The sequence below is a fragment of the Puma concolor genome, chromosome F2 (assembly GCF_028749965.1).
Source record: "Puma concolor isolate L17-30 chromosome F2, mPumCon1.1.hap2, whole genome shotgun sequence".
Lineage (NCBI taxonomy): Eukaryota > Metazoa > Chordata > Mammalia > Carnivora > Felidae > Puma > Puma concolor.
The window spans coordinates 67,016,200-67,027,572 of record NC_141684.1 but is presented as its reverse complement, the minus strand read 5'-3'; positions in this window follow the sequence as shown (position 1 = coordinate 67,027,572).

Here is an 11,373-nt window from a genome sequence, read left to right as displayed (position 1 = left end):
ATTCCTCTATGAACAACAATATTTTTAGTTGGGAAAATACTCTCTACAGGTGCTCAAATACCTGGTAAACCGAGAACAAATTCTGCTAAATAGAATGATTCACTGTTCTAATTTTCTCTACATTGAAATGTATAATTTCTACATTGAAATGAATAATTCAGACCAAATATTTTCATGGATATTATCATCTTTCCTAAGGTCAAAGTACATTTCTTTCACAAATATTTTAATAAATGTTGCAGAATTATAGGCCTTCTAGCTATCATTCCATTCCACTACAGAATCTAAATTCATCCAATTAAAAGTAGGGGTTTTGTCAAAAGACTGCACAAGTCAAAATTCTCCAAAGCATCAGCACAATTATAGATTTTTTAAATTAAAACTTCTACAACATTTAAGGCTTCAATGTTTAATTGTTAAATTTCTCCTTTGCCTTGTGAGGGTAAATTTCACTATTGTCCTATTTGCAACTTTGTTTTCAATAGCTGCAATTTGTTATAAATTTCCAATTCTGAAGTTTTTTGGTCCTTCATTGAATACTTTGATTAAACATTTAAAACTTATTTTAATCTAAATGCAAAGGACTCATTTACCAAAAAACATTTCTTCTGCTACTAAAGAAGCCACCACATTAATATCAATGGTTTCACTTTTTGAATACATACATGAAACTTGGAATTAAAAGTGACTGAAATTCATCTAGAAGAAATGGAATTTGATCTAATGAAAAGTCATGCTTCACTGAGTGATCCATAAATGCATCTTCTACAGCTATATCATCTTTCTGCCCAGTCTTAAAATTAAAAAAAAAAAAAAAAACTTTTGAAATAGATGCTGATGCATCCTCAGTGGACCTGTGTCTTCTGTTTTTCCTGTGGCCACTATGGCCTTCCATTGTGGACAATAAATGTTGACACTTTGTTCAAGTTACATGTTACATCAGTTACATGTTACAACATGTTACAAGTTACATCAGTTATCTTGAGACACATAAATTGGAGTGTCTAATTTTTCATAAAACATGAACTTATTTTTTAGTTGACTATGGCAGAATGATTTATTGCAAAAGCAAAAAAGCATTCCAAGTGTATGAGATTTCCCATGCTGGTATAACAGATTAACACAAACTTAGTGGCTTAAAACAAGACGAGTTTATTATCTTGCAGTTCCAGAGGTCAGAAGCCCAAACTCAGTCTCACTGGGCTAAAGTCAAAACATCAGTTAAACTGGTTCCTTCCACCTAATTAAAAAATGGGCAGAATACATTAACAGACAAATTTTCCAAAGAAGACGTACAGATGGCTAACAGACACATGAAAAGATGCTCAACATCACTCATCATCAGGGAAATGCAAATCAAAACTACAATGAGATATCACCTCACACCAGTCAGAATGGTTAAGACACAAGAAACAACAAATGTCGGTAAAGATGTAGAGAAAAAGGAACCTCATGGGAATGCACACTGGTGCAGCCACTGTGGAAAACAGTACGGAGGTTCCTCAAAAAATTAAAAATAAAATTGGTGTGCCTGGGTGGCTCAATCGGTTAAGTATCCAACTCTTGATCTCAGTGTAGGTCTTGAACTCAGGGTCATGAGTTCAAGCCCTGTTTTAGGCTCCACACTGAGTGTGAAACCTACTAAAACAAAAAAATTAAAAATAAAACTACCATATGACCCAGTAATTCCACTAATGGGTATTTACTCAAAGAAAGCAAAAACACTAATTCCAAAAGATATATGCATCCCCATATTTATTGCAACATTTTTTTATAATAGCCAATTATGGAAGCAACCCAAGTGTCCATTAATAGATAAATGAATGAAGAAGGTGTGTGTACACACACACACACACACACACACACACACACACACCATGGAATATTACTGAGTCATAAAAAGAATGAAATCTTAATGATATCTTGCCATTTACAACAACACAGATGAATCTAGAGAGTATAATGCTAAGTGAATTAAGTCAGAGAAAGACAAATACCATATGATTTCACTCCTATGTGGAATTTAAGAAACAAAACAAAATGAACAAAGGGGGAAGAAGAGACAAAAAAACATTCCTAACTATAGAAAACAAACTGATAGTTACCAGAGAGGAGGTGGGTGGGGGCATGGGTGAAACAGGTGATGGAGATTAAAGAGTACACTTATGATGAGCCCTGAGTAATGTATAGAATGCTGAATCACAGTAGTATACACCTGAAACCAATATAACACTGTATGTTAACTATACTGGAATTTTAAAAAATTAGTGTTTTTAAAAAATTGGTTCCTTCTGGAAGCTTTGAGGGAGAATCATTTTCCTTGTGTTTTTCTATTTCTGGACTCCACTTGAATTCCTTGGCTCATGATCCCTTCCTCACATCATTCCAATTTCTTTTTTGGTGGTAACATCAGTTACTGACTCTGAGCTCCTGCCTCCCTCATATAAGGATCTTTGAGTACATCAGGCCCACCTGGATAATCCAGAATAACCTTCCCATATCAAGATCCTTATTTAGTCACATCTGCAAAATTCCTTTTGACATGTGAGGTGATATATTTACAGTTCCCAGTGTTTGGGACATCTTCAGGAGAAGGAGGGCATTACTCAGCCTACCACACTAAGCAATGTAAAAACTAAATGCAGATTCACACAGTACAATAAATGACACAGCCAATGTAGCAGGAACTTTCAGATACTCCCTATATGCTCTGAGTGGAACTTCTTAGCCTTTATTTCCTAAACATATCTCAAGTGCACCTATGTTAGCCTGTATTTCCCCATACTTCACACTGGCCACATGGACTGTCAGCCTGGGCACTTGGAGCATACTGCATCCCACAGGCCAAAGCATGGGTCACCGCACAATTGATTCGCACACCAAGTCACCAAGAGTGATCAATAGCTGGTACAGCAGCAGCAACGACCACCACCTGGGGCAAGAGGGCGTTAATTATCCCTAGCTGCTGTTGTCCAAGAACACTTCATCTTCTCAGCAAGCATGCTGCACACTGTCCTTGAAAACAAGCTGCTGGTTATGCTGCGTCTGGAAAACTGGAAGAAAAGTGACCGGTGTGCCTTGCCGTCTTTCAGATTTAACCACGTGTTGAAGGAAGAACTCTGGCTGCTGTGCTGTATCTCACACACTGCTTGCCAAGGCCAGACGCCACGGTAGAGGCTACCAAAACCATCCCTTCTTCTCTTGGAACCAGCAATATTAATACCTCCTTTTTAAAAAGGAAAATCTGGAGGCACCTGGGTGGCTCAAGTTGGTTAAGCGTCCAACTTCGGCTCAGGTCATGGTCTGATGGTTTGTGAGTTCGAGCCCTGCATCGGGCTCTGTGCTGATGGCTCAGAGCCTGGAGCCTGCTTCAGATTCTGTGTCTCCCTCTCTCTCTGCCCCTCCCCTGCTCACATTCTCTCTCTCTGTCTTTGTCTCCGTCAAAAATAAACATATTAAAAATAAATAAGTAAATAAAGTAAAAAGGGAAATCTGAGACAAAGGCTAATCCAGACAGGATGCCAGAAAAAGAGGTATCATAAAGACTGTTCCAAGTAAACCGGGACCTATGATTTTGCTCTAAAAAGTGAAAGAAAATTTAATATTTCCTTTAAATGTTTTCAATGTTTATTTTTGAGACAGTAAGAGCAAGAGCGCGGGAGGGGAGAGAGAGAAAGAATCTGAAGCAGGCTCCAGGCTCTGTCAGCACACAGCCCGACATGCGGCTTGAACCCACAACCATGAGATCATGACCTGAGCTGTAAGTCTAGCGCTTAACCAACCGAGCCACTCAGGTGCCTCTAATAGTTCCTTTAAATTAGGAAAAAAGAAAAGCAAGCCAAGATTTACCTAAGTAGCTACTGGTAATTAATAATCAAGGTTAACGACAACGGAATTTAACCTATATTTACTTTAGATTATGGATCTCTTTATGAGAATAAATTCATACTAGCTTATTTTACAAAGAAGATACACATTTTCAAGGAAAACGTTAAGAGAATGGACTGTAGGATCCTCTATGATTTCTTAGTTATTCACGAACCAATCAAACCAGGGCAGCTATCCAAATACCAATAACTACCCGGAAAACCAGCCAGGCAATCAAAATCTAGTAAGTGATAACAAATAGTAACTCCCCTCAGGCCCAAACTGACCCTCACTGTGTTTTTATCTCATACCTGCTTTTGCATGGAACCCTCATGATTGCACATTCCCTTTCTCCAGACTCTGCCTGCTAGGCTTCCTTGGCCAGCCTCCTCTAGGTTCGCATCTCCTTAGGCTCTCTTCCTTGGTTTCCTGGCTAGTTTCTCCTCCTCCGCCCGCATGCTGTAACTGTAGGTCCCCGGACACTGAGGCCTCAGCCCTTTGCTCCTCCTGCTTTACCATCACCCTCTTGGAGCATTACCTACAATCCATGTAACTAAAGATCCATATCCTTTCTTGATACCAAACTCCAGACCCCCCAGTTCTTACACTTTTTTTTTTCAAGTCTGGCTCCAGATCTCACTATTTTCTTTCTGTGAATTCTGATACATCACACAATCTGAAATATAGATATAGATATAGATATAGATATAGATATAGATATAGATATAGATATAGATATAGATATAGATATAGATATAGATATAGATATAGATATAGATATATATCTCCCATGCTCTTCCCCTGCACATTTCAGCCAGAGTAAAATCTCTTCAAGTAGAGGTAAGGTTTTTCATTCATTCGACAAACATTTATTGAGCATCTACTATATGCACATACTGTTTTAGATACATAAACAGACAAAACAAAGATCTTTGACTTCATGGAGCTAATATTTTAGTGGTGTGGGGTGCAGAGATGCGGGACCACGGAGGAACAATGAACAATAAACTAAGTAAATTGGATATAGCATATTAGTAAGTAGTAAATGCTCAATGGCTGCATGTGGCTCATAACTATCATATGGGACAGTACAGATCTCATGTCTAATTCCCTGGATTTCATTTAATTTAATCTGGGGGGAAATGTCAGAAACAAATCAAGTGGCGATGTTAGCAGTCATTTTCTCAAATGCAAAGCAGCCCACTGCATCCACATTTTTATACCACGATGCAGGTGGTGGGAGTAAGCTGGGGTTGTTGCTTTGTCTGTTGCTCCAGTTATACAAAAAGCAAACAACAGAGTAACTATATTGGCAAATTCAGGTGCACAGGCAGCTCCATCAGGTGTCCCAGGGCTTACACCCTCAGGGTTCAGTCATCAGAAGACCCCTTTTCTCACTATTAAAATAATGCAAGAAAACAAATTGTCTCACAGGCTTTGAAGAGCAATTACAAAGGAGATGTTCCAAAAACATTTGGGAGATGATATCACCAGAATCAACGGACTGCTGGCCAAGGTTTTGGAGAAAATAACCCACATTAGAATGTACAGCTTTCATATGATCGTCATATTACCATCTGATCAGAGGCAGAAGCAGACTATTTGCATACAGATTTTGTGACGCAGCTATTTTGACAGGACAACTATTTGACAAAGCTGCATCAAAACCACCCTATCAACCAACCCCATGGGCACACTTGACACTTGCTCTGTCCCCATCACCATCATTTATGGAGGATTTTTGCTTACTCTATTACTTTCTGACCTGTATTAGTCTTTTATTTCTTTTTAATGAAAAATTATATACAACACGCAACATTTATATTAAAAATGTAGGCAGTTTATATTTATATGTGCTTGTTATGGAATATTTTAAAAAATTTTTTAAGTTTATTTATTTATTTTGAGAGAGACAGAGACAGCACAAGTCGGAGAGAGACAGAGAGGGAGACAGAGAATCCCAAGCGGGCTCCACACTGTCAGCACGGAGCCCAATGTGGGGCTCAAATGAACACATGAAACTGTGAGATCATAACCTGAGCCAAAACCGAGTCAGACACTTAACCGTTTAAGGCACCCAGGTTCCCCTGGAAGGACATTTTTTGAAACACAATGATCCATTACCTCTAGGGCAGGATGTAGGGCACAGGGGACCAAGAATGGGGAGAACATCACTCCTCACAACATACCTTTTTGAACTCTGAGTATTTTTTTACTATATGCATCTCTTACTTATTTTTTTAAAAACCTTTTTCTAAATTTATTTTTTAGCAGCTTTAGTTTCACAGGAAAAAAAAATAGGCAGAAAGTACAGAATTTCCACGTACTCCCTCACCCCTTCACACCCTATTATGAATACTTTGCATCAGTATGGTATATTCCTTCCAACTGATATGCCAGTATTTATAAATTATGAAAGTCTACAGTTTACATTAGGGTTCCCTTGATGTTGTACATGTGGCTACTATAGGCCCGGCACCTGTTCTCACAAATAGGTGCTATGAGGTAGCCCTCCCTGCAATCTCATTTTCTAAATGAGGACACACAGGCTCAGGGAGGTTCAGGAACTTGCCGAAGGTCACACAGACCCTAAGTGTGTCTGTGTGTGGCCTCAATCCTAGACTGGCCCATTACCCACAGCTGTAGTGTATCTGAAAGAACTACACAAGAAGCATGAAACCATTTGTCTTTAAATTTAACAGGAAAAGAAAAAGAAAAAATTTCTTGAAAATGTTTTCAAATGATGGCTACATGACCATGAGCAACAATAACCCCCCTTGAAAGGGGAAATAATTTGGCTACTTGTGGTTAAGAAATATTGCCCCACCCTCAATGTCATACCTACCAAGTCAGTGAGCTCCCTACTTACTGTGCCCTCAGGTTGAGTCACATGAATGTACCAGGGATGGAAAAGAGGGGAAATTCCACTCGACGTCGGAAGTCCTGGTTCAGGAATGAGTGACTCAGATGCCACCGACAGACTCCCTGCCCAACCAATAAGCCTTTTTAAGGAGGCACATGCTTTCAGTGCATGCTTAATGGGATTTAGGTCCCTAGAGCCCCAATTTTTAGCATATGGCTAAATTCTGGGCCCCAAATCTGCAGACAAAATCTTCAGAAAGTTTTCAGTGATTTAGTTTCCCTTGTTGACTTCATGTCTTCAATAGCCATGAGTGAAGTGCCCACAGAAGACTGAAGACACAGAAGAGAAGGCAGGTGGGACAGAGGTAGAGCTCTGGCAATAACATAATGGGATGAACATGACACAGATGAGGAGCAAAGAGACAGGGGCCCCGAGGAGGACTTGCTAGTTTTTTCTGGGGCTTCTGTCTTCAGGGAGATTTCTTTTGATATATACCATAGCTATAATAAAATGAAATCCACCAAATGTACCTTGAGAACAGCACAAAGAAGATATTATGGGGATTCAAAATGAGCAAAGTGGTTTGAGAAACTTAGTTACTATGCACAATTTGAAAATTATGTGTAGATCCCTGCTTCTAGAGGTGTGGGCCACACAGCTGGAGCATAGGTATCACCCGGGAGCTTGTAAGAAATCCAGAATTGCAGACTCTACCCAGGATCTGCATTTTACTAAAACCCTCTCGTGGTGTGGATGTGCAGTCAAGCTTGAGAAGTACTGGTTTCGAGCCCATACAGCTCTAAAGCTTGCTTTAAATATGTTTTTTTTTTTAAGGTAAACAATACGCAGAACTAAACTCTCTGTATTGTGAGATTAGCCTAACCACAACATAATCTTTCAAAATTAGTCCTTCTTTTCCCTTAAGTGCATCTTGTATTTCCAATTCTTCCTTTATTCAATCTGAGAGGGATGCAGGTGTGTGAGGCTCAAAAAAGAAAAGAGAAGGAGAAAAAAATAGATCCTGTCTGGGAGGCAGACAGGGCTGGCAAGCTACCAGCAGATTCAGTTCTAGAAAAGAAAGCCTTTGTGCTTTGAGGTGGTCTGAGGCCATTTGCTCTTAGATCCCTGTCTCACCTGGCCTGGCAGCTGTCCTGCTGTACTGCCACATCAGCACCAATGCGTGCATTTTTATGCTGGTTTCATCTCATATGTGGATCCAGAAACATTTGCAGGGGATACCTATTAAGTACCTGTAAGTACCTAACATGAACTAAATGCTGTCAGGTACATAAAGGAGTGGTCAAAGATGTGTAGAAATAATTCTAAGAATAGGTAGAAAGCAAGTAGTACCTCTCAAAAGAGAGAGAGGGAGAAACTGAAGACGATGAATGTTCAGATAAGGGAGAGAAAATTCCTAGCTCAGGAAATCCTGGAAGGCTTTGTGAAGAAGTCAGCAGACCCATCTGGGCCTTAAATGATGGTTAGGATTTCAAGAGGTAGACATAGAATTAGAGCACTTTAGAAAGAACAGCTAGCCCAGAAGAAGTATGGGGGCGGGAAAATGAAGCGTTTCTCTGAGGAGATGAGAGAAGCCGACTGAGGAGTGTGAGGGAGCAAGCCAAGAAGCAAGGCCAGGAGTTCAGGCATAGTCCCAAATGCCCAAATGTGACAGCAGGAGGTCACTGAAGATTTCTGAGTAGAGCACTGACATGACCATATCTGTGCTTTGGAGTTTTTATACGCCAGGCATTCTTTGCAGGTGAGAGAGTGAGTGCGAAAGGATAACAATTTATGAGACTTCTGCTTCCTGCAATTCCCAGTGGAAGACATAGATATTATCCCCTTCCTTCATAGTCTTCCATCCCCACACTCCCCCCACTTCCTTACGACCATGCAATCAATACCTGCTCAGCATCTCGAAGTTAACAGGGGCTGGAGTGGAGTCCAGCACCCCTCCCCCCACCCCAAGGCCATGCCCGAGGGCTGGGAAGTGGCACGAGCCCTGTTCCCAGGGAGATGGCCACAGAACACAGGTGTGTTATGATGGTAAATATTAAAGGCTCCGATTTATCACAGCCTGGGGTTGTGATGACTACCACTGGGCATGTTCATCATCAGAAATGAGAAGATGATCAGATAAGAAACCCCACTTGACAACAATCTCCTTTCACCTGTACTTGTTTCTGTTTGTTCTGTTTCTGGGTATGTGCTGTTCTGAGAAGAACATCCAGGCCCTTTTCTGGTGAACTTGATTCCCCTGAACCAGCTGTTTCTTCTTTCTCACATCACAGGACTTGGGAACTGGATAGGACTGCAGAACCATTTTGCCAATTCCATCATGTGTTGGAGAGGCTGGGTGACTTACCCAACTGCTATCAGCCAGGCGAGAACAGGACCTTTTAAAAATATACAAAACGTACGGGTGCCTGGGTGGCTCAGTAGGTAGAATGTGCTCTTGGTTTCAGCTCAGGTCATGATCTCACAGTTCGTGGGTTCAAGCCCCACATGGGGCTCCACGTTGCCAGTGTGGAGCCTGCTTGGGATTCTCTCTCTCTCTCTCTCTCTCTCTCTCTCTCTCTCCCTCCTTCTCTCTCTGCCTGTCCCCTGCTTGTGCCACCTCTCTTTCTCTCAAAATAAATAAACTTTTAAAAATGTTTTTAAAAATAAACAAAATGTAAAACCTGGAGGAGGGTCCCTAGCACCCCCCCACACACACACACACTTGGAACGGAAGTGGGGAGGCTTCCCCGTCATCCACGTCCACAAGTCTGTTGGGTGGGTGCCCAGGAGGCCCAGCTCCAGCCTCAGTGTGGGCTGCAGGCCAGTGGGAAGGCTCCTTTACACCAGGTGCCAAGGTCGGCAGACCCTGTGACTGCAGAAGCAGGAGACCTGCCCGCAGGGCCTGGCCTGGATGTCCCCACCCCTGGCCTGACTCCTATTTTCACTCCTCTTAAAAACAGAAATGTAACGGAATTATAAACTATTTAGAAGGGAATTCAACGTTAAGAAAACCCAACTTCTTCTGCTTGGCCTAGACCAAAATACAAAGAGGTTGGTGTGAAATCACTTCCTCAATGGGAACTAAGTGAGACACGCTCAGTGGCTTCCCAGCAGAGGTGAGAAGGAGTTATCCTTCTCTGAGTCCTTGTGGAGAACCACCACACGTGGGGAAATTCCCTGCCGAAGTGTTCAGGGCTTATTGCTGCTCACAGACACCTTCTCCAAGTCACGGCCACAGGTCTCACCATATCAAAATATCCCCTCAGGCCTTAACTGTCTTACACTTTGATTTAAACTTATAAAGGAGAGGGGCACCTGGGTGGCTCAGTCAGTTAAGCCTCCGACTCTTGATCTTGGCTCAGGTCATGATCTTACAGATAGGTTGGTGGGATCCAGCCCTGCATTGGGCTCTGGGCTGTGGAATCCCTCCACGAAGCCTGCTTGGGATTCCCTCTCTCCCTCTTTCTCTGCTTCTCCCCTGTACTCTCTCTCTCTTTCAAAATAGAGAAATAAACTTCAAAGAAATAAACTTATAAAAGAGAAAAGACACAGTGAGATAAAAAGACAACAAACATTGAAAGTTCTTGGCAGATTTTCCTTTGACTTGGGCTTTGTCTAATCACCGGTGCTAAAACACAAGGCTAAGAGCCAGAATTCATTTCCAGAACAGTGCCAGTCAACCGGAGGGCAGAGCCTTGCTTGGCTCCTGATTTTTAGAAACAAGGCAAGATTCCCAGCTTCAAAACAATCTCGTACTAGAAAACACTGAAGCCAGGGGCGCCTGGGTGGCTTAGTCAGTTAAGTGTCAGACTCTTGATTTTGGCTCAGGTCATGATCTTGCAGTTTGTGGGATCGAGCCCCACATTAAGCCCTGCATTGACCCCTCTATCAGGCTTTGCACTGACAGTATGGAGCCTGTTGGGATTCTCTTTCTCTCTCTCTGCTCCCCCACCTGAAAACAAATAAACATTAAAAGAAAAAACAAAAAACACTGAAGTCAGAAAGACTGGGATTCCTGAGAGTAAGATAAAGACAGATCAGAGAATTGTGTCACCCAAGCAACCAGCCTGATGAGGGAGGATGAGGGCTGGACAGTAAGAAAGTCGTCTTTTTCCTAATACTTATGTCAGCTGTGTCTAACTGAAATATAATGCATTCCACGTATGGAATTTTAATTTTTCTGGAAGCCACATTTTAAAAAGCAAAAAGAAACAGAAATTAATTTTAATATTTCCACTTAGCACAATGAATCCAAGATATTATCATTTCAATATCTGGCCAATATAAAAATTATTAGGGATATATTTTCCATTCCATTTTGTACTAAGTCTTCAAAACCTGGTGTGTATTTTACCCTTATCGCACATCTCAATTCAAACCAGCCACATTACAAGTGATGAATAGCAACACGTGGTTAATGGCCACTGTGTTGAACCCCTCAGAGTCAGAGAACTAAAAATAAATGAGAAAGATAAACTAAGGACACCACTATTCTGAAAAGAGGCTGCCTGCCTACTGCAGTCGAGGCAAAGGGGGATGGCTTCTCTGGGAAGATGCCACCACATCGTCGTCTTTATGGAGTTTATTTCATCTTTACCCTGACCCTGTGAACTGGATATTATTCTCTCCTGATTAACAATAAG